At 40.3% G+C, this 21,078-nt stretch overlaps 1 long non-coding RNA gene across 3 annotated transcripts in view; it reads left to right on the forward strand.

Moving 5' to 3' along the window:
- The window catches only part of LOC137332494 (uncharacterized), a 37,820-nt gene extending 18,192 nt beyond the window's left edge, over window positions 1-19,628 (forward strand). Inside the window, exons 2-5 of one of the 3 annotated variants that reach the window (XR_010965676.1) lie at window positions 655-732; window positions 13,690-13,901; window positions 14,664-14,882; window positions 19,335-19,628. This is a non-coding gene — a long non-coding RNA (uncharacterized lncRNA). Of the gene's footprint in view, window positions 1-654; window positions 733-13,689; window positions 13,902-14,663; window positions 17,514-19,334 lie in introns of those variants that run through there. The other 2 variants (XR_010965674.1, XR_010965675.1) reach the window with 2 other exon arrangements.
- Window positions 19,629-21,078: the final 1,450 nt, after the last annotated feature.

Genomic DNA, 21,078 nt, shown 5'->3' on the forward strand with positions numbered 1-21,078 from the left:
TGAATATACTAGGCTTAAGGTGACAATTGATTTAAAAAAAACAAATCAAGCTTGAATATCATCCAACTGAAGTTGTCACAAGAGCTTTATGAATTATGACATGTCTCAGATAAGGTAGTGACTCTAAGATTATAAAATAGTGAGAGTAACTAAAGTAATTAATAATGCTCATCAAGACATTAATCTTATGATGAATATATATCCCAGTTTGGCTATATCTTAAATGCAATAGCCCTGTTAGGTGTGTCCAATCCATTTGCAGTGACCGTGCCAGAAACCTTTAACAGTTTCCTCTGAGAAACAGGGAATGCCATTCCTAATTATCAGAGATGATTGCATTTAATTAGGAGACTTCATGGTAACTGGCACAAAATTATGTACAAGAGATAGTTTATCAGACTTAAAGATGTCCCTTCAAACAAGAGCCAGTCCTTGCCAAAATACATGGAATCTGCTATCACTGATCAATCTTTCCTAATACTGGCAGAATAATAATACTGTGATCTGAAAAGTAGAAAATTTATATTTTAAACAAAAGTATTTTTTTAAACTAATGTCTTTTGAAAAATATTTATTTACAAGTGTAACTTTTTGTCATTAACTTCTAGTGCCACGCTTATTAAAGAATACAAATGTTTTTGATGTACTTTATAGATTGATGATGACATTACACCATAAACAGAATTAAGATTCATGGAAGTGGTTGAACTGATTCAGTAAAAGAGTAATAAGGTATGTGTACTATTTTTCATTTTCACTGTTCAATAAGTTAAAGTAAATCCACCAAAACACAGAGTGCCTGCTTGTAAGCTTCACTATTTTAATTGCATATTATATTTTAGTGTTCTTGCAAACTTCCAACCTTTCCATTTAGTAGCTCTTAAATAAATGTGGGCTACCTTTAATTCTGTAATAAAATTATCAAAATATGTTGCCCTTTTGTCATGTTTTCCAGTAACTAATCAAATCTTCTCTGGAGAAAAATATTCACTGAATAGGAATAGACTGTATTTAGCTAGTTGTCTTTTTTATGAATTCCAATTATTTCTGTGGACTTTATCCATCTACTATTATGATACAAAAGACATGACATATCCCAGCCCCCATTTCATAGATAGAATACACATGTGAACTGTGGGAAAGCAGTGAAGGGGTCTGGTATGGGAGACTGGAATTAAGAAAAGAATAACATGAACTCCTGGGCAGTCGAAGCGTAAAACATTTCCTTTCTTGGTGCTGAAATTTACTATGTCTAGGTCTGTGTATGAAAAAGGATGGGCTTCACTGACAGCTGCTGTTTCCTATCACTGCACAGGGTTTATAAATCCATAGTCTCACAAACCTCAACAAACGTCCTCAATAAAGACTCTGTATGTCTCCTAAAAGTTCAACATAAATAGAATCTGGAGCCTGCCTTTTCTTTCTTTTTGTGCATGATCATTGTATTATAACCAAATGATATTCCTTTTAGTATTTGAAGAAAAACATGTTAGCAAAAGCTTTCTTTTAAATGCTTGATCTGAATCTTTCTACCTATACATACATTAGCCATTCACTATAACATACTGATGTGCTGTGATTTTAGAATATACATTGTTTGTGACTTACTTATCAGGAAAAAGAACTGTTCATTCTAATGTCCTTTAGTTTCTCAAAGGCAGTATGCTAGAGGTGGTTACCATACCTTAACTATAAATAGATGATGACATATTTTGATAGTGGGAAAATATGATTATGTGTGACATTTTCGTGAAAAACCATACAGAGGTGGTGCATTCAGATGATAAAATACAATGCACATTAGAACAGGCCATTTCCTCAATTCATGTGCTATTATTTGGCAAATTGCTAGTGCTCATTACATAAATATATAATAAAGGAAGTCCTGTATCTCATGAAACAATGTATTAGAATCACAGTCATACTGTTTAACATTTGTTTTGTTGACATGTTGTACTAACATAGTATGAGAATTATTTAATAAAGGAAACCACTCATTCTCTTACCATGGTACAAACCTTTACAGCTTAAGTATGAACAAATACGTGTAAGATAGTATTACAATTGTACCATTACTCCAATCTTTTTGTGTATGATCACTAATATGTACAAATCTATAGGGTAGATTTTAACTTTCACCACCAGGCAGAAACTGGCAGTAGCAGATTGGCTGCCCATTATACACCCCGCCCGTTATACTCATGTCCGTTATACACCACGCCCGTTATACACCACGCCCGTTATACACCACGCCCGTTATACACCACGCCCGTTATACACCACGGCCATTATACACCACACCCATCACACTCATGCCCGTTTTATACTCACACCCGTTATATACCCCGCCCATTATACTCACACCCGTTAAACACCCTGCCCATTATACTCATGCCTGTTATACTCTCGGCCATTATACTCACGGCCGTTATACACCCCGCCCATTATACTCATGCCTGTTATACACCCCGGCCGTTATACACATGCCTGTTATACACCCCGGCCGTTATACTCATGCCTGTTATACACCCCGGCCGTTATACACCCCACCCATTATACTCATGCCTGTTATACACCCCGGCCGTTATACACTCTGCCCATTATACTCATGCCTGTTATACACCCCGGCCGTTATACACCCCGGCCGTTATACACCCCGGCCGTTATACACCCCGGCCGTTATACACCCCGGCCGTTATACACCCCGGCCGTTATACACCCCGGCCGTTATACACCCCGGCCGTTATACACCCCGGCCGTTATACACCCCGGCCGTTATACACCCCGGCCGTTATACACCCCGGCCGTTATACACCCCGGCCGTTATACACCCCGGCCGTTATACACCCCGGCCGTTATACACCCCGGCCGTTATACACCCTGCCTGTTATACTCTTGGCCATTATACTCACGGCCGTTATACACCCCACCCATTATACTCACGCCTGTTATACACCCTGCCCATTATACCCATGCCTGTTATACACCCCGGCCGTTATACACTCTGCCCATTATACTCATGCCTGTTATACTCCCCATTGAAATTAAAAAGTACACCATAGTGTGTTACAAGTCAGTGTGAGACATAACGGCCTGATTTGCCACAACATTCTGGCAGCTGTTATATAAACATTACACACATCATGTCCTCATCCTGCTTTTTTAACTTCACTTGCTGACATTTTCAAGTGGCATAAATTTAACGGCTGACCCTGTGTGAAAGCTACACCCACAGAATAGCAGAGTGACAGGCTGGTTAAATTCCCAGTTATGTTTGATCAGGAGGACTGTGTGAGATGGACAGCTGTTGGTTTTATACCAGTAGATTATCTGACAGCGCCAAAGCAGTAAGACTCAGGCCAGTTTATCAGTGATGGTAGGGAGAGCTCAGTTAAAAAAACTCTGTATGCTTCAATCTGAAATTATATAAATTCTAGATAAAAAGAAACCCCCAGAAAGTCTAATGTTGCTTTTCAAGTTAGCCATGTCAGAATAAGCAAAAGATGAAAAAGAAAAAGGTTAAAGTCTTAAAGCCTAGTCTAGGATATTAAACCTAGAAAAGCTGTGATAATAAATTAGCTAATTTATAACATTGAAGAGAAAATGGTTTCGAATTTTTAAACAAATTTGTAATAATTAGATTATGCTATTGACAGGTATGATTGTAGGCAGATCTCAGGGTGGGGGTTGAAGAATTGCCCTTAATGAGTGAATTTACAATGCTGTTAGTGACCAAAGCAATTATCCTCCTCATCCCCATTTGGATTGGCTAATGGTGGCAACATGATTTCTAATATCTGGAATTTTATGGAGCATTTTATACAACAGCATTTCTCCTTCTTCCAGAAGGACGACGAAGTATTGTCTTAAATGTTAATGGTTCAAATACCTAGAGACACAAATTAAGAATTAGGAAGTCAGGAGTAAGAAAAGAAATCAGGCAGAACCTTCTTTACGCAAAACGTATAGGGTTTCAAAATGACTTAGCAGGGAAGACCATATAAAGGTCTTCAAGAGACAATTAGATTTGTTTCTGGAGAGAGAAGCAATTTATAGAATAGAATCATAGAATCGTTACAGCACAGAAGGAGGCCATTTGGCCCATCGAGCCTGTGCTAACTCTTTGTAAGAGCAATCCAGTTAGTCCCATTCCCTTGCTCTTTCCCCGTAGCCCTGCAAATTTTTTCTCTTCAAATGGGATTTGGTGATAAGCTGGTAGGGCTTGAGATCAACCAAAAAAAGGGCGTGTTGGTTCTAATGACTTTTTATTTGCTCCTACAAATTTGTATGTTTTACTTTATATAGCTACAGTTAGAGTTAAATCAACTAAATTCCTCAATAACTACAAGGTATAACCATTGAATAATTATGACTATAATTAAGTACAAAATCTTGGATGTCTGTCTTTAGCAAGTTCAAAACGATGGATAGTTCAATATTGGTTCCTGTTTCTCTGTTATTCTAAAGAAATTAAATTAGTTTGTAGCTACTTTAATAAATTGGATATATTATCCACTTACATACAAATGCCTAAAGAAAATCAGCTGAGATATTATGTAAAATAACATGGTACAAATTAATTCTAAATCAAAATATCTTCACCTCAATTAATGTAAGTTTATAGAAATAGTTGACTACTTTTATTTAGAAGCTTGTGTTTATCATTACCTATTTCTCCTGGTAAGCGATGAGTTTCGGTAGGCTGTGTATTTTTTTTAAAATATTTTACTTTTAAGTTAGACGCATGCAGCATTAGTAACCTACAAAATAGTTCCTGTTGAAATACTTTCCAATTTACAATTTAGAACGATGGATTGATACAATTATCAAGCTGCTCGCTTAATAACCCAATGAGTTAAGAACATAAGAACATAAGAAATAGGAGCAGTAGGAGGCCACATAGTCTCTCAAGCCTGCTCCGTCATTCAATAAGATCATGGCTGATCTTCTACCTCAACTCCACTTTCCCGCCATATCCCTTGATTCCCTTAGTGTCCAAATATCCATCGATCTCGGTCTTGAGTATACTCAACGACTGAGTATCCACTGCCCTCTAGGATAGAGAATTCCAAAGAATAGCAACCATCTGAGTGAAGAAATTTTTCCTCATCTCAGTCCCAAATGGTCGGCCCCTTATCTTGATACTATGACCTCCAGTTCTAGACTCTCCAGCCAGGGGAAACAACCTCTCAGCATCTACCCTGTCAAGCCCTCTAAGAGTTTTATATGTTTCAATGAGATCACTTCTCATTCTTCTAAACTCCAGAGAATATAGGCCCATTCTACTCAATCTCTCCTCATAGGACAACCGTCTCATTCCAGAAAACAACCTAGTGAACCTTCGTTGCACCCCCTCTAAGACAAGTATATCCTTCTTTAGGTAAGGAGACCAAAACTGTGCACAGTACTCCAGGTGTGGTCTCACTAGAGCCCTATATAATTGCAGCAAGATCTCCTTACTCTTATAGTCCAACCCCCTTGCAATAAAGACTAACATACCATTTGCCTTCCTAAGTGCTCGTTGTAGCTGCATGTTAACTTTCTGTGATTCAAGTACAAGGACACCCAAATCCCTTTGACTACCAACATTTCTTAGTTTCTCACCTTTTAAAAAATATTCTGCTTTTCTATTCTTCCCACCAAAGTGGATAATTTCACATTTCTCCACATTATACTCCATCTGCCACCTTATCGCCCACTCACTTAACCTGTCTATATCCCTTTGCAGCCTCTTTGTGAATCTAGTTCTAGAATCTAGGGAATGCTGGAAGATCAAAACCAATGCATCCACTATCTCTGCAGCCACCTCTTTTAAAACCCTAGGATGTAGGCCATCAGGTCCAGGGGATTGTTGGCTTTTAGTCCCATCAATTTCTCCAGTACTTTTTCTTTACTAATCTTAATTACTTTAAGTTCCTCACTATCATTAGACCCTTGGTTCCCCTCTATTTCCAGTATGTTTTTTTTACATCTTCTACTGTGAAGATAGATACAAAATATTTGTTTAATGTCTCTGCCATTTCCTTATTCCCCATTATAATTTCTCCTGTCTCTGCCTCTAAGGGACCTACGTTTACTTTCGCTAATCTCTTCCTTTTTACATACTTGTAGAAGCTTTTATAATCTGTTTTTATATTTCTTGTTAGTTTACTCTCATATTCAATTTCTCCCACTTTATCAATTTCTTGGTCATCCTTTGCTGATTTCTAAAATCCTCCCAATCCTCAGGCTTACTACTCTTTTTGGCAACATTATAAGCCTCTTCTTTTAATCTAATACTATCCTTAACTTCTCTAGTTAGCCATGGTTGGGTCATTTTTCCCATGGAGTTTTTATTCCTCAAGGGTATGTATATTCGTTGAGAATTATGAATTATTTCTTTAAATGTTTGCCATTGCTTATCTACCATCATATCTTTTAATCTAATTTCCCAATCTACCTTAGCCAACTCACCCCTCATACCTACGTAATTGGCTTTGTTTAAATTTAGGCCCAAGTTTCGGACTTAACTATTTAAGGGTCAAATTCTGCACCTGCCTGGCAGTTGAATCCAGCAACTAATCTTTCTTCAGCATTCATTGAGGTAATAGAATATTTCACCTTGTGGGATAAGAGAAACAGACAAATGTTGGGCACTAAATTGGGCCGTGTAGTGCCCATTGTTTCGGCGCTACACAGCCTCTCTGACATCCAAGATGGCGTCTTGGATGTGCACGCATGTTTCCAGCGTGACGTGCGCCAGACACCATCTTGGTATAGGAGTTAGCGCAGGCACAAATACCGAATGCTGGAAGCATGTAAAGTAGGAAGAAAGTGCGTGCAAACAGTGTGCAACGCTGATTTAAAGTGATAGACACCATTTTGGACCTTAACGCTCAACTCAACGCACAGTCTTAACCCCGACCATCTGAATGTGTCTTACAGTGCCTGAAGGACCCCCCCCCCACCCACCAGCGCTATTTAAAGGTGCCATGCAGGTGGTGCAGGTTAGTTGTTGGATTATTGCTTCTGGCTGCTGGAGGAGTAGAAAGTGTTTTTTGAAGCTCCCTATTGTTACTGAGAGTTCCTACACTACTTTTGAGAGTGCTTTGGCAGGTACTGCTTTACGGGTCAGAAAGCCACAACCATGGTTGAACAACATTCCTGCCAACCATGGGCAGTCTGCTAGTGCTCCCACTGGGAATTGAGCATGACTGGGAGCATGCAGAGAGGCCACGCACAGCAGGTAAAGCTACGAGGAGACAAAGGACAAGGAGGCCCTACCCAATGAGGGCCTTCCGGGATCAATTCTCTTACCTCAACATGACCGAGGAGGATTGCATCCGACGCCTAAGGTTCACCAAGGAAGCCGTGACCGAGATCTGTCAACTGTTGCGGCCACAACTGCAGCCTCAGAGCAGGGCAAGGACAGCACTGCCTGTGGCTGTGAAGGTCACCATGGCGCTGAATTTCTACGGCTCAGGAGCATTTCAGGTCTCTGCTGGAGACATGTGCAACATCTCGCAGTATGCTGTGCACTGCTGCATAAGGGAGATCACAGACGCACTGTACCAGATGAGGAACAGGTTCATCTCCTTCCTCTCCACAGAGACAAGCAGATCGAGCGAGCACGGGGGTTCGCTCACATTGCTGGCTTCCCCATGGTGCAGGGTGCCATTAACTGCATGCACATTGAACTGCGTGCCCTGCACATCAATTCGGCTGTCTTCATCAACCAAAAGGGCTTCCATTCCCTCAATGTGCAGCTGGTGTGCGACCATGCGCATCGAAACATGGAGGTCAATGCCCGCTACCCTGGGAGCCCTTTGTCATGCGGCAGTCCAACGTGCCAGCTCCCTTTCACCCGACTCGGCAAATCAAAGGCTGGCTACTGGGCGATAAGGGCTATCCCCTCACACCGTGGCTCATGACACCGGTCAGGAACCCACACACACGTGCACAGCAGGCCTATAATGAGAGCCATGCTGTCACACGCAACATCGTGGAGCACACCATAGGCCTCCTCAAACAACACTTCCGCTGCCTGGGCTGATCTGTAATACCCTGCAGTACTCCCCTGAGTGGGTGGGCAGATTTGTGGTGGTCTGCTGCATGCTGCACAACCTCGCCATCATGAGGGACCTGCCTTTGCCACCAATGCTTGGAGAAGACCCTGAGCCAGAGGTGGAGGAGGAGGAGGCTGAGGAGGAGGAGGGGGTGGAGCTGGAAGAGGAAGTGGAGGAAGACGCAAGGGTGCAACAGGAACCACACGCCTTGTCTGCAAGGGCTCTGCGTGCTCGCCTGATCCGTGCCCGCTATCAATAATTTGAAGTACATCCCCCAACTCACCAACAATCCTACACTCCCCACCTTTCCGCTCACACAAGACAATCAAATCGCCCTTCATCTGATTACACATTGGTGTCCCTCTCAGCTCATTGCATAAATAAAAACCACCACCAAATGCAAAATCAAAGTCTCATTTATCAATGAATAAATGAAATTATGCAAACATAACAGAACTATTCACCCTTGTGCATTCCCTTAGTGCCTTTTGTTCGTGTGCCTTTACCATCCTAGTGCTCCTACGAGGTTCTTCCCCAGTGGCTGGAGCATGGGTGGTGGGAGGCTGCTGGCCTTCAATGGAGGAGCGTGCAGATGGCCATGGAGGACGACTTCGAGCAGCTCTGGGCCTGGAAGGCCCGGCTTTAGACTGCACCATCGCAGCATGGGCTACAGCAGTCTGGCCTGGCTGGCCGATAGGCAACAACAGGGGCACTGGAGTGGCGGGGTGGGAGCAGGAAAGCTGTCATCCTGAGAGAGGACAGCAGGTCCGACCGCCATGGTGCCACTGCCACTGTCCCAGGGCGGTGCCTCAGCAATCCTGGTGATCAGCTGGAGAACGGATTGCTGGAGTGCTTTGACGCCCTGGAAGCCCCGTTCCACAGTTGTCCCCAGACCCACGATAACAGCCTCCAAGGCAGCAGTCTGAGCTGTAAATGCAGCAGTCAGACTTTGGATGGCAGATGTTTGTGCTGCAATGGAAGCTGTGACATCAGTCATCAGACGCTGCATCATGGTGGGTTCCACAGATGCGCTGATGGAGGTGACCACCCATTCCATGTTGGAAAGGATGGGCTCCAAGCTCTGCACAAAGCCCTGTGCCAAGTTGAAGCTGGACTCTTCCATGCCCCTTCTCATTATGTGCAGGTTTTCTGGCAGGTTTTCCAGTGCCCCAAGCATTTGGTGGTGTACGCCCATTAGCCGTCTTCTGTAGCCTGGCCCATCGAAGTCCTCATCTGACTCCTCTGCAGCAGAACTAGTGAACGACCTCACCCTCCGGCGAGCTGGCACCCGTGGTATCCATTCCCCCCACCCCGGTTCCTGCGCACTTGTGCTCGGTGTCTCACCACGTGCAGATCCCTCCTCTAACCTAACCTCTAAAGGACGAGCAGTGTCAGTCTCTGAGCTGGTGGAAGCAAGTGTCAGATCAAGTGATGGTCTGGCTTCAGTGTCCTCCTCCTCCTCCTCCTCAGACGGTGCCGCCACGTGTTCTTGGGTATCTGCAATGACAAAGAGAAACAGGTTGAGTTGTGGAGTGGGGAGAGGAGCAAGTAAGACCTCTGTGCTGGCAGCATGTGCAGCACATGAGTCAGAAAAGATTATGGGAGGAGGAAGATGTGGAAAAGGAGAAGGAGCATATTAGATATGCAGAGATCCCCTTCATCGGGACCTCCAGCAAGGCACGTTGTGACGGCTGCAGCGAAGGCCCGCCCAATAATCCTAAGCACTGTCTCCTCTAGGGTTGTGAGGACATGTAAACCTGCCGGTCCACCCTCAGGTCCCTCCTGCTGCCAGGTGTTATGTGCCACCTTCTCCTGCAAGACAGAGGACAGTGTGTCAGTGAGTGTCCTGCAAGGTGTGTGGGTGATGTGCCTGTCATGGTCGAACAGCTGCCAGTTTGTGTGACTTCTGGGTGGTGGTTGTGTGGTACAATGTGCGGGTGAGATGCAGCATGCCAAGTGCAACATTGCATATGGATAGGCAATGTTTGTTGGTGGGGCAGTGGTACAGTTGGTAGGATGTGCCATTGACACTTGCATTCACTCACCTTGGACGCTCGTGTCAAATCATTGAACTTCTTTTGGCACTGCACCCACATGCGTGGTGCAATGCTCCTGGCATTTATTTCCTGCGCCACAGCCTGCCAATGCCTGCAGAGCTGCAGTCTGGAGGGTCTCCGGCCACCCTGCGGGTACATGTTGGCCCTCCTTTCATCCACACCTTCCACCAGGGCCTCCAGAGCATCATCAGAGAAGTGTGGAGCCCTCTCTCGTGCCATTCCATCTATTCTCATGGCCATCTTTCCCTCCTCCAAGTAAGCTGTGTACCTGCCATTTGAAATGTGTGCAGGCTGCTGATGATGTGCGTTGTGCACGCCCCATTTTCAACTTCCTCATTCTCCACGCAGCCTCACAGCAGTGCGGGTTGCACTGGCTGCACACAGATGTCATGATAATTAGCAGGCAGCACGAAGTTCACGTGCTGCCTGCGTAGGGTCCATCGGGCGCGGGATACTAGTGCATCACGCTACCCCCGCCCGAAACTGACCACTATCCAATTTTTCCCCTGTTGAACTTGGGCTGGTCCTTAAAGGTGGTCTGATTGTAGACTCAGAATGATCAGAGGTTAGATTCCTACTGAAGATAAGTGCACAAATAAAGATGATATTCCATTGAGAAGCATGGTACCAGCAGCTTTGCTTTGTGGGGTCTTGCCCCTCCCGCCCCCATTGACCTGCACCAGACTGAGTTAGCTTCATTCCATTAAGCTGATTCAGAGCCTATCTCAGAGCAGGTGAGATTTGAGACGGTAACCTGCCCACTTTGTACAAGCATCAAAGTTGTCAGAAAGCCCATGACTCCCTGGCCGACTATTCTTGTTCAAGAGAGAATGTGTGGGAACACAATAGGCTTAGCCAAAAAATGGGGAAATGGTGGAGGAAAATGTAAATTAAATGAAACAGACAAATAACATTTTTTAGAAGTCACTCCTATGGTGGGAAAACTAGCAGTGAACACTGCTTAGAAGCCATACTTTAATAAATGGTTATCCGTTGCTTGTGTTGCACACTAGTATCTGTTATCTTACTTTTCCTTAGTAGCTACTATTTTGAAACCTCAGACAGCAAAATTTTTGTTACACATTTTATTCTGAGATTAAGATAGTTGATATAACAACTATTACTTTATGACAATATCACATCCTTTTTTCAAAAAAAAATGACTTCTTTATTTAAAGAGGAAAATATTCCATTCCATGTAAAAAGGGATTCTGTTAAAATCTATATTCAGCATCCTGGTAGCTAAATATATGCAAAAGTACAATGTTTATTATTTTTTTTTGTCAGCTTTATTCTTCACTTCTCTTATTGTCCTTATTTCTTTCTTCTCCTTTAAATCCTTTTCAATTCATTTTCTGTATAATTTTCTTGCTTCCTTCCGTATTTTATACAAATGCTTTTTATTTATTCTTTCTCCCTATTAACTTGGGTTTTTTTAAAATTCCGCTATTGTTTTTATTTGAATTTTTCCAATTGTTTGCTTTTCGGTGTTTATTTTTTTCATCCACTTTAATTATTTTTTCTTTTGTCCTTTCTTCTTGCACATTTACCCTGCACATTCCGAACATTCAGCACCTGCTTGTGTTAAGAAGACCACATAAAGTTGGAGATGTGGCTTCTTTTATACTTAAGCTCCTTCTGATTCTATTTACCAGGTGACCCTGTGCAGTGCAGCTGGTTCAACGTTTGTGTAATATTTTTCTTCAGATCTTCATTTTCCCAATTAGCTAATTGGATCTGTAATAGTTGCAGCCATAATGACAACATACGGCAATGATAACATACATCAATAAGATAAGAGACGGACAAAGGCAAATAAGTAAGCATAATTCTAATCAGTGCACGTTTGTTAATCAGGGGTCTATAGCCTGAGGATAATATACAGCAACATACTGCCATATGAGACAGATACATAAATATTACTAAAATAAAAGCAATAGAGTTGTTTGGGAAAATTTGGTTCTGGTTTTTACTTTATTTTTCTTAGCACATACTTGGGATCATGATGTTGTTGCTATGAACTTGTCTCTGGTTGATATATTTGAGTTGAGTTAGAACTAGAGAACTTACTTTAGCTCGGGTGTCTTCTTACAGCTTGACAGTTTCTTCAGTCTCTCTTGCAATGGGGGTAGAAAAGTACCCAGATGTCTTAACCGAGCTTCTACCTCAAGCATTGAAATCACCAAGTTTTCTACTTTTTGAACTGAGGTTGTTGCATATTTTTGTTTATCTTTCCTCTCGGAAACAATTAGCCAAGTGCTGTCACGCAAAATCATATTTTTTTCAGCTGTCACCTGGCCTTGAATTCTTTCGATTAATATTGAAAGCAATAATTGCTCGGTCAACATTGATTTGGGTAGTGGACATCATTTGGTAGATTGCTGTTTGTAACTAAAATGTTTGGAGTTGAGAATTCTGGTGGCTATTGGTCATGAAAAGAGAACCATCGATAGGCTCATATAATCAGCCCTACATATATTCACATCCTAATGGTCTTAAGGAGCATTTATTCTCAGTTTAATTAGTCTATTTAGTCTAAGTTATACATATATGTCAGTAATTCTTTCTCTAGTAGATGAGGGTCTAATCTTATAAGTGATATCTTTGAGTAAACTAGATGCTTTAGCTATTTCTTGGGTCGACAATGCCACCTATTTTACACCCAGCTGAGTTACTACTTTCTACCTCCACCACACAGAAGGTGCAGGAGAGCAACTGTGGATGCCTGAGTACGAGTTTTCATTAGAGAAACACCGCACCTCCTTTAGATGCTTTGCTCGATTGGCCAACCAAGATCTTTGTGTGAGAATACGCAGTGTGCCCACACACGAACTGTTTAGAGTGCAATTATTTTGAAGTATATATCGGAATGGTCCTTTTAAATATAAGGATTCTTTTAAAGGTTATAAATATTTATACTGCTAATGGAACAGCTGCAACAACTTAAATATTCCGTTTTTTAAAAAATGGTAAAAGCTTGTATATCAACTAAGAAAATTATTGAGAGAAGGATGGAAACAACCTCTCTACGATGAAGTAGCTTTAATTTCAGTTTGTTTACTTTGATTTATTATCTAAAGTAATTTTCAAATGTATCAAATTCATTTAATCAGTACTAGGGCCATATTAAACTTGAAGATTTGTTTTATATGAAAACCTTAGTCAACATAGCTCAGTGGTGAATCTAAATGTTAAAAGCCTGTTACAAATGAAAACATCATATCCTATGTTTACATCTGATGGGTCCAAACCGATGGTTAAAATATGCAAACACCAGGATTAGTGCTTGTTTCAACTGTAACAATATATACTTGAAGTAAGCATACACATGCGTTACACTATATCTGCAGACCACACAGTATAATAGAAAAGTATACATTTTGGAGTTATGGAGTCTGGGTCAGCTGAAAGTAAGCACCATACATAAGGTGACAATGACACAGCAAATAAAACAGGCAATGCGCTTCTCCAAATTCCACCTCGGTACAAGGACCTGGACTCTTCAGACTGTTAACTATAAAAATTACTCCCCAAATTCTTACAGAATATGTAATTGGACAACTCTGTATTTTACTTCTTTCTAAAAGATTCCAACAAGAATTAAGGGAACCAGGAAACAATTGACAAACTGCTCTTCCCTGCTAAAGAGTTTCCATACACTGATATATATTGTATACAGTCTTCTGTGCCTGGATATTCTCTCTGGAACAATTGATGCAAAGTAGATCATCTGGACTGGATCCATTTTCAAGTCATCAGACCTAGCTCAAACTATAAACGACAGAATTCTTCTCTGTAGGTAAGAATCATGAGAACATTGCCCTTGCTATTCAGCGATGACCATGGAAAACATTGGTCCTGAAGGGTTAATGACACAACCTAAACTATCTGAAGAGCTGGTCATAAACTAGCTAAATCCTGGGAGAAATACCAAATCCCACATGTGGAAAAACTGGTGTCATGCCCCAGTGAGTCAAAAAACTCTGCACAAGAGTGTGGGAATGAAAGGAAAAAGCTGCAGCAAGACATTAGATGGAGAGGACTAGGAATTTATATACGTGATAGGGGTAAGTGTATAATTGAAGATGTTTAATGAGAGCTGGATTGCTTGACTGATGTTCTCTAAGTTACCTGTACATATGTGGTCACTTGAACACCAGTTAATAATTGAGAAATAGAACTGATTATTCAGGAATATTGGTTTGGGTTGAAACACTAACAATTTGCTATCACCATACTATTGTTTGAATAGCACTATATTAATTGTACTAATTTCTTCATAAATTAGTATCTAATCTATCCTCCGTTTCATGTATGGTTACTTTCAATGCATGAATAAAATGTTATTGGTTTTAATACTGACTTATAACTTAATCCCAAATGTTTTAAGTAGAACATTTCACCTCTGTTGACACTAGCATTCAGTTGAATAAGCTGAATCCATGAGTACAGCAAACTTAAATTAATTTCCTTGCACAACTCTAATCAAATCTGCACTTTCTTTCCTAATCTCATTAGGAGTGGAAATTTAAACTTCCCCCTCCCTTTTTTTTTTAAAAAGGTGTGACCACCCACGACTGTGCAGTAATGGGCAAGGAGCCAGGACTAACTAAGAGGGCAGCCAATGCACATCACCAGGTCAAAAGATCATCGCTTGTGAAACTCTGGGAAAAGGATCCAGTTAAAGGCAAACTTCATTCTTCCACAATCTGCCTTCATGGTTTACTTTTGAACAGGAAGCAGAATCTTAAAAATAATGTAATACATAACAGATTGCGCCGTAAGTAAATCACACTGAGCCTAGGTTCTCTTCACAGGTACTGAATCTAATTATAAAGTGATTCAAGTAAATGACAAGATGCTGCCATTGTTTCACGTATTCTGTGTTTCACATAGTGCAGCTCACAAGTTGTGAACGAGAGAAGGAAATTTACTGCAGCACTTTTTAACAAAGCCAGCTCCTTTATGACCTGCAGCAACAAGAGATATTAGTCTGGCTAAACCATAGCAGGCAGTGTTTATAAATTAAGACAAATGAGTTATTCTTAGTAAACAAACCTTGATTGTATAGGAATTGCGTTAGTTATTTAGTAATTTGATAAATCACCAATTTAACAGTATAAAATTGTTTGGTATCAAAAATAAGCGAGAAAGAGGAGATGTGCTCTGAAAGAATCCCACCAAAAGATGAATTTTCTATATGTTTTGCGGTTGTGTTTTCGGAATGATTGAATTCATCACAGTAAGTCAGCTAAGCAACTGCTTCAGACTGGAATTTGGCAAGTATTTGGCCTATATGACTAAAAAAGTTACAGGAAATATTAGAGTTAATTAGGTCCTATATAGTTACATCGAGTCTACAGCACAGAAACAGGCCCTTCAGCTCAACTGGTCTATGCCGACGTTCATGCTCCACACGAGTCTCCTCCCACCCCTCTTCATCTAACCCTATCAGGATACCCTTCTATTCATGTCTCCCTCATGTGCTTATCTAACTTCCCCTTAAATGCATCTATGCTATTTGCCTCAACTACTCCTTGTGGTAGCGTGTTCCATATTCTTACCACACTTTGGGTAAAGAAGATTCTCCTGAATTCCCTGTTGGATTTATTAGTGATTATCTTATATTTATATAAGATAGTCACTAATAAAAGACCTCTAGTTTTGGTCTCCCCCACAAGTGGAAACATTTTCTCTATGTGTACCCTATCATCTTAAAGACCTCTATCAGGTCACCCCTCAGCCTTCTCTTTTCTAGAGAAAAGAGCCCCAGTCTGTTCAGCCTTTCCTGATAAGGATATCCTCTCAATTCTGGTATAATCCTTGTGAATCCTTTTTGCACCTTCTCCAATGCCTCTATATCCTTTTTATAATATGGAGGCCTGAACTGTGCACAGTATTTTAAATGTGGTCCATCCTAGTGACATAATATTGAATAAGTCAACAACTTGCATTTAAATAGCACCTTTCATGTAGGAAAACATCCCAATCTGCTCAATGTCACAAGGCATTCCATACTCTCATTAAACCACAATGTTGCCTTGAATGATGGGTCTGTGAAAAATGAAATCTACACCAACAGAGTCACATGGAAGCAAGTAAAATCTAAAAATGTTTGCTAATCTCTACTCAAGTTTCAAAATTAAAAGCAACTTTGAATACTTGGGCCCCAATTTTTAACTGGGTCAATTTTTGGCGGGTGAGTTTTGGTGACAGTTCAACCCTCACTGCAGCAGGAAGAGGCCTGCTGTTTTTAAACTCAAGAGCCTCATTTAAATGCCACCAGCCGATTTACCACCCATTCCGAGCGGGAAGCGGCGCGAATTCCTGTGGCCCGGAGGCTGCGATCAGCTGCCGAGCTGTCTCATGGGTGTCCCTGCAATCTGGGGTAGGATCGAGATCATGGCAGTGGAGGCCTAAGATTTCTTTGTGGGGCCCGGAGCAATACTCCTGCTCCTGATCCCACAGGAACAGTTTTTAAAAAAATTACATTTACCTTTCTGCCGCTGGGCGAATAGTGTTAAAATAGCCCCATATTCTTGTGTCTGCTACAGAATGTAAATCATCCTTTCTTTATACTTAAAGGGACAAATTTGTATTTTTGTGATCACTAACCTTGTATGTGGAAGTAACAACTATTCAACAATAGTGTAAATACTGGATGGCTTACAGACTGGGGAATGCCAGGCCCTATAATATCCAATGGAACTTGATGCTAATAGGAGATTCTGACAGCAGTTTATTTTTGTTTAAAATGCTCCTCCCATCATCTGAATCTTTTTCAACAGTGATCTTATTCAACAACTAAAGAACTAAATTTCCTTGTTGTGGGCCTCTAGAATGAACAATCGAGCATGAGGCCTCATGTGCATCGGCCAGAGGTGCAGTGCTGCATCTCTGGTCAGTTGTGAGTCTGAGATGAAGCACTGTAGCTCTGGAGGATGAACACTGCAGCAATGGCCTTGAACAGAGAGCTGGACAGCACCACATAGCATGAAGGTAACATTCTGTGTGTTTTTTTTGTTGCATTTATAAAGTGCACTTGGTACAGTTGGTGGGCTTTTCATTTTTTTTCTTTAGCCAAAGATTTTGAAGCAAATGTCACCAACGGTGCATTTATTATTGAACAGCACAGTAAAGGGTACACTTAAAGCTATAACCCTTTGAAAGAATTTTCTTGTGAATTTTATGTAATTAAAAGAAAAACAGTTATCTCTATGCTTGTCAATAAATGTATAACTTTAATGAAAATTGCATTTTAAAAGAAAAACTATTTAGTGATATGAGCAGTGTATTCTTTGATTGTAAGCTTCCAAAAGTCTAAGGACTGGGCTTTTTAGAACTGTTCGTGTTAAGGAAGAACTGCCCTTATTTTGTCATATACAAACTCATTAAAATAAATATGTCCAAACTACAGTCAGACTTCATTAGTACAGACCCATGGGAATATGCAAAATATTTCTTATCAGGAGGTCATCTTCTCATGGTTCGAGCTCTTTTCCTGTTCATAACTGAGCTTCTGCTGGGACCAGAGAAAATATTTGCAACAAGAAGAAATTTGCAAGAACGAGATCACACTGTATATTTTACTGACTCAGCTGTTAAAGAACAAAGAGCATAAATGCAGTACATTATGCCCTATGAGAGAATATTATGATAGCATTCTGAAAACAGCCAGTCTGTTTAACTTGAAAAGGATGTCACTCACTATTGTCATAGGAAACTAGCAATTTGCAGCAATCAATCCTGAATGTTATTCTTCCCACAGTATCATTGTATTGCACATCTTTCATCTCTTTAATTGATGGCGTCACAGCTGCAATATTTCAGAATTTAAGTATTGCTACAGGATTCTTAACCAGTCCAGAGCATCACTGAGAAACATCAAAGTAGTTGATGAGAATGTGTTGCTAGCTACTCCTCCCAAGTACAAAAGGGTCCCCTTTCTAAGGAGGCAACTTCCAATCCACTTCCTGGCCTCATTCCATGAATCAAACTGTAAACTCAAAATTCAATGAATGATTGCAAAGCACACACACACACTTAAAAAAAAATCTTTCCAATAATGCACACTATCTTTGTACAGCTTGTTAAAGAGAGAAAAGAAAAAATAGGAGTTTAAGAAAGAATTGTTCTGATTTATAGAAGTGTTTCATGGAGATAATTACCCCTTTGAATGTAGTAAAATTAAAGCAGGATAATCATGAACATTAATAACCATTTTCCTCCTAGAACTCAATCACCAACATTCAAAATGAGAGATTTTTAAAAAATCTGTAATGGTTATTTTTGTTACTTTGTACTGAGGAAATGATCAAATTCAAATCTATTAGTAGTAAACCATAGGATATCAGACTTCATAAAGCAAACTTAATTTCAAAGTAATTAATATTCAGGTCAAGCATGTTCCTACTCATATTTTACAAAACTGGCGATTAAATGCCTGCCTACAATTCTAGGATAAACAAACATGGTGGCGGTAAAAGGGAAAGCTACAAATGTTGGAAATCTGAACTAAAAGCAGAGATTGCTGGAAGTGTTAAGCAGCTTAATCAGCATCTGAAAGAGAGAGACTGGTTAATATTTTAGGTGAAACTATTTATAAGAACCCAGAATATTTACATATCTTTCTCTTTCAGATGTTGATTGACTTGTGGCTGTACAGTTCTAGCATTCTCTCTATTTTGGGGATATAAAGGTAAATTTTGTGAAGCAAGCCACCCGGGAGGAGCTTCACTCAACGGGAGTGTCAGTTAGGGAATGGAGTATGGAAGTCAGTGTATTTCATTCAGGCTGTTCCCAATCTTCCTGTGATTAATTTTAATGGGGAGTTACCTTCACAATCGATTCTCCAATCCACGCACCCACTGGATGAGGCTATATGTCAGGAGTGAAGCCTCAGAAAACTTTCCTTGTATAATAATGTATAGAACTCCATACAGCTCGTAACATGTTTCAGTGGGTAGTATATTTTTGAGAGCTCGGAGTTTCCACTCGTAAATCAATGCTTTCTTAGCAATGATCCTAAAATCGCTAATATATTTTCCACTAACGTTATAGCATGGCTTCTGCATGATATAAACATTAAGAGCTACATCCACTTTGTCAGTTTTGTTTACTTACTTCCTAAATAAATCTACAAAGGGAGTACTTGAAGACTTTCTGTCCTATAGGTAATGAGAAACAGAATGCAGCACAGTGTTTCTCTTGAGAATGTTTTGTTTCTCCACAGGCCTTCGCTTCCGATCTTCCACTGACCTTCTCCTCAGGGTCCAGTTTTCCCAGGAATCCCTTCTGTGCTGATAAGGGGATTCCTGGAAATACTGTTCTTGGGGGCAAGGCTTGGCAGCTGTTTAACATGAAGACCACTGAAGCTGGGAGTTCATAAGAAGCCTCCGGATTACTGTGGGAAAATTGACACTTTTGAATTACATTTGGGAGAATGCACTCAATGTGTAACATATTGTTTTTCCCCTTAATTTAATACAGATGACATATAAATAAAAATAAATTATGAATTACTGAACCAGTATCAGCTGTTTGAAATTATGTTCAAAAAAATCAGTGTGCAGAACACCCACTTCAGCAAATACTAGTTTTCTAAACAATCAACACAATTTCTTTCATCTGAAGAAATAGCTTTAAAATGCTAAAAAAAATTCTTCCTACAAGTCAGAAAATTGTACAGGCCTCCATTCTGAATTACACTTTGCTACAAAACTTGGTGGTTAAAAAAAATTAGCCAAGTGATAGACATTAAATTGTTTATACTTACTGTACCAAGTCTGTTTGCCCATCACACTTCATGTCACACTTTCACTTAATTGGCTGATTTTTTTTAGTCATTAACTCAAAACATAAGAGGTAGGGAACATACAAATCAGAAGTGAGGAATGTGACCAGAAAGCAACCAATGAGGACCCAAGGACATATGGAAACAACAAATCAAGCAGAAAGCATCAACCATACAAGGAAAGAACAGTTGAACTATTGCTCCAAATATTTCTTGAAACTATTTTTGGCTGCCATTTAAGTTGGGGACTTATTAGTGGAAACAAGGTTTCTAACAAAATGAAGATATATTAAAAAACATGTACAAGAGAATAACGAAAATTATCTCTGCAGCAACATTTTCTGTGTTCGATACATCGTTACAATGTTTTCCATTGAAGGCTAATGCCAGTGTTAGAAGCCTTGGCTTGAGTTCCTACAGCTCCCCAAATCTATCACTGAAGAGATTCAACAAGGTAGCGGGCAATGGTTCCTGTATGGCATTTGTGCCAGAAACTTCCAGCACTTTTTAAAAATTGACCACATTACTGGTTGTTCACAGTGCATACCAGGACATGTTGTTTGCAAGTCAAATCTCCTCCTGTGCATGGAAAATTACTGAGAACAACCAAACCCCCACCCCCCTCCAGAGAACCATTGTCAGGAGCAGTGAAAATAACCAGAATTTGTTTTTGTTTGTGTAAAACATTAAAAACAATGTAAAGCATGAACTCAACTTTTTCAGAGACAAATTTGAAAGCAAAAACAATGTATACTATCTGTTAATTAATCTTCCACAACCATAGTCTCAAATACAGCGCTGGAGCTGAACACAAACAATTTAGGAGAAAAGCAGTGAGTGGGGAGTCTTCATATTAAGTAGTGTGTTCTAAGTGGTTATACCAGCTGTTTTTCTTTTATTTATGCTCCTCTCAGAACTCAAAACAACCATGAAAACAAAATGATTTATGGAAACCATGAAAGTTCTGGAAAGACTACACCATTAGTCAAGATTGGCGGGAGAGTCTTATTAAAATGTCCTGATGTAAACATATTTATTTAAGCAGAACCTTTAAATATTGTTGCAGAGATATGGTAAATCCAAACTTTTAAAAAATGTTTTATATATTTCTTCAATCTAAAAACCCATCCTCTAAACAGATGGACAATAGTGATAAAGAGCTGTTTCCCCACATTACATGCAG

This window comes from Heptranchias perlo, chromosome 14 (assembly GCF_035084215.1).
Source record: "Heptranchias perlo isolate sHepPer1 chromosome 14, sHepPer1.hap1, whole genome shotgun sequence".
In the NCBI taxonomy this organism is placed as follows: domain Eukaryota; kingdom Metazoa; phylum Chordata; class Chondrichthyes; order Hexanchiformes; family Hexanchidae; genus Heptranchias; species Heptranchias perlo.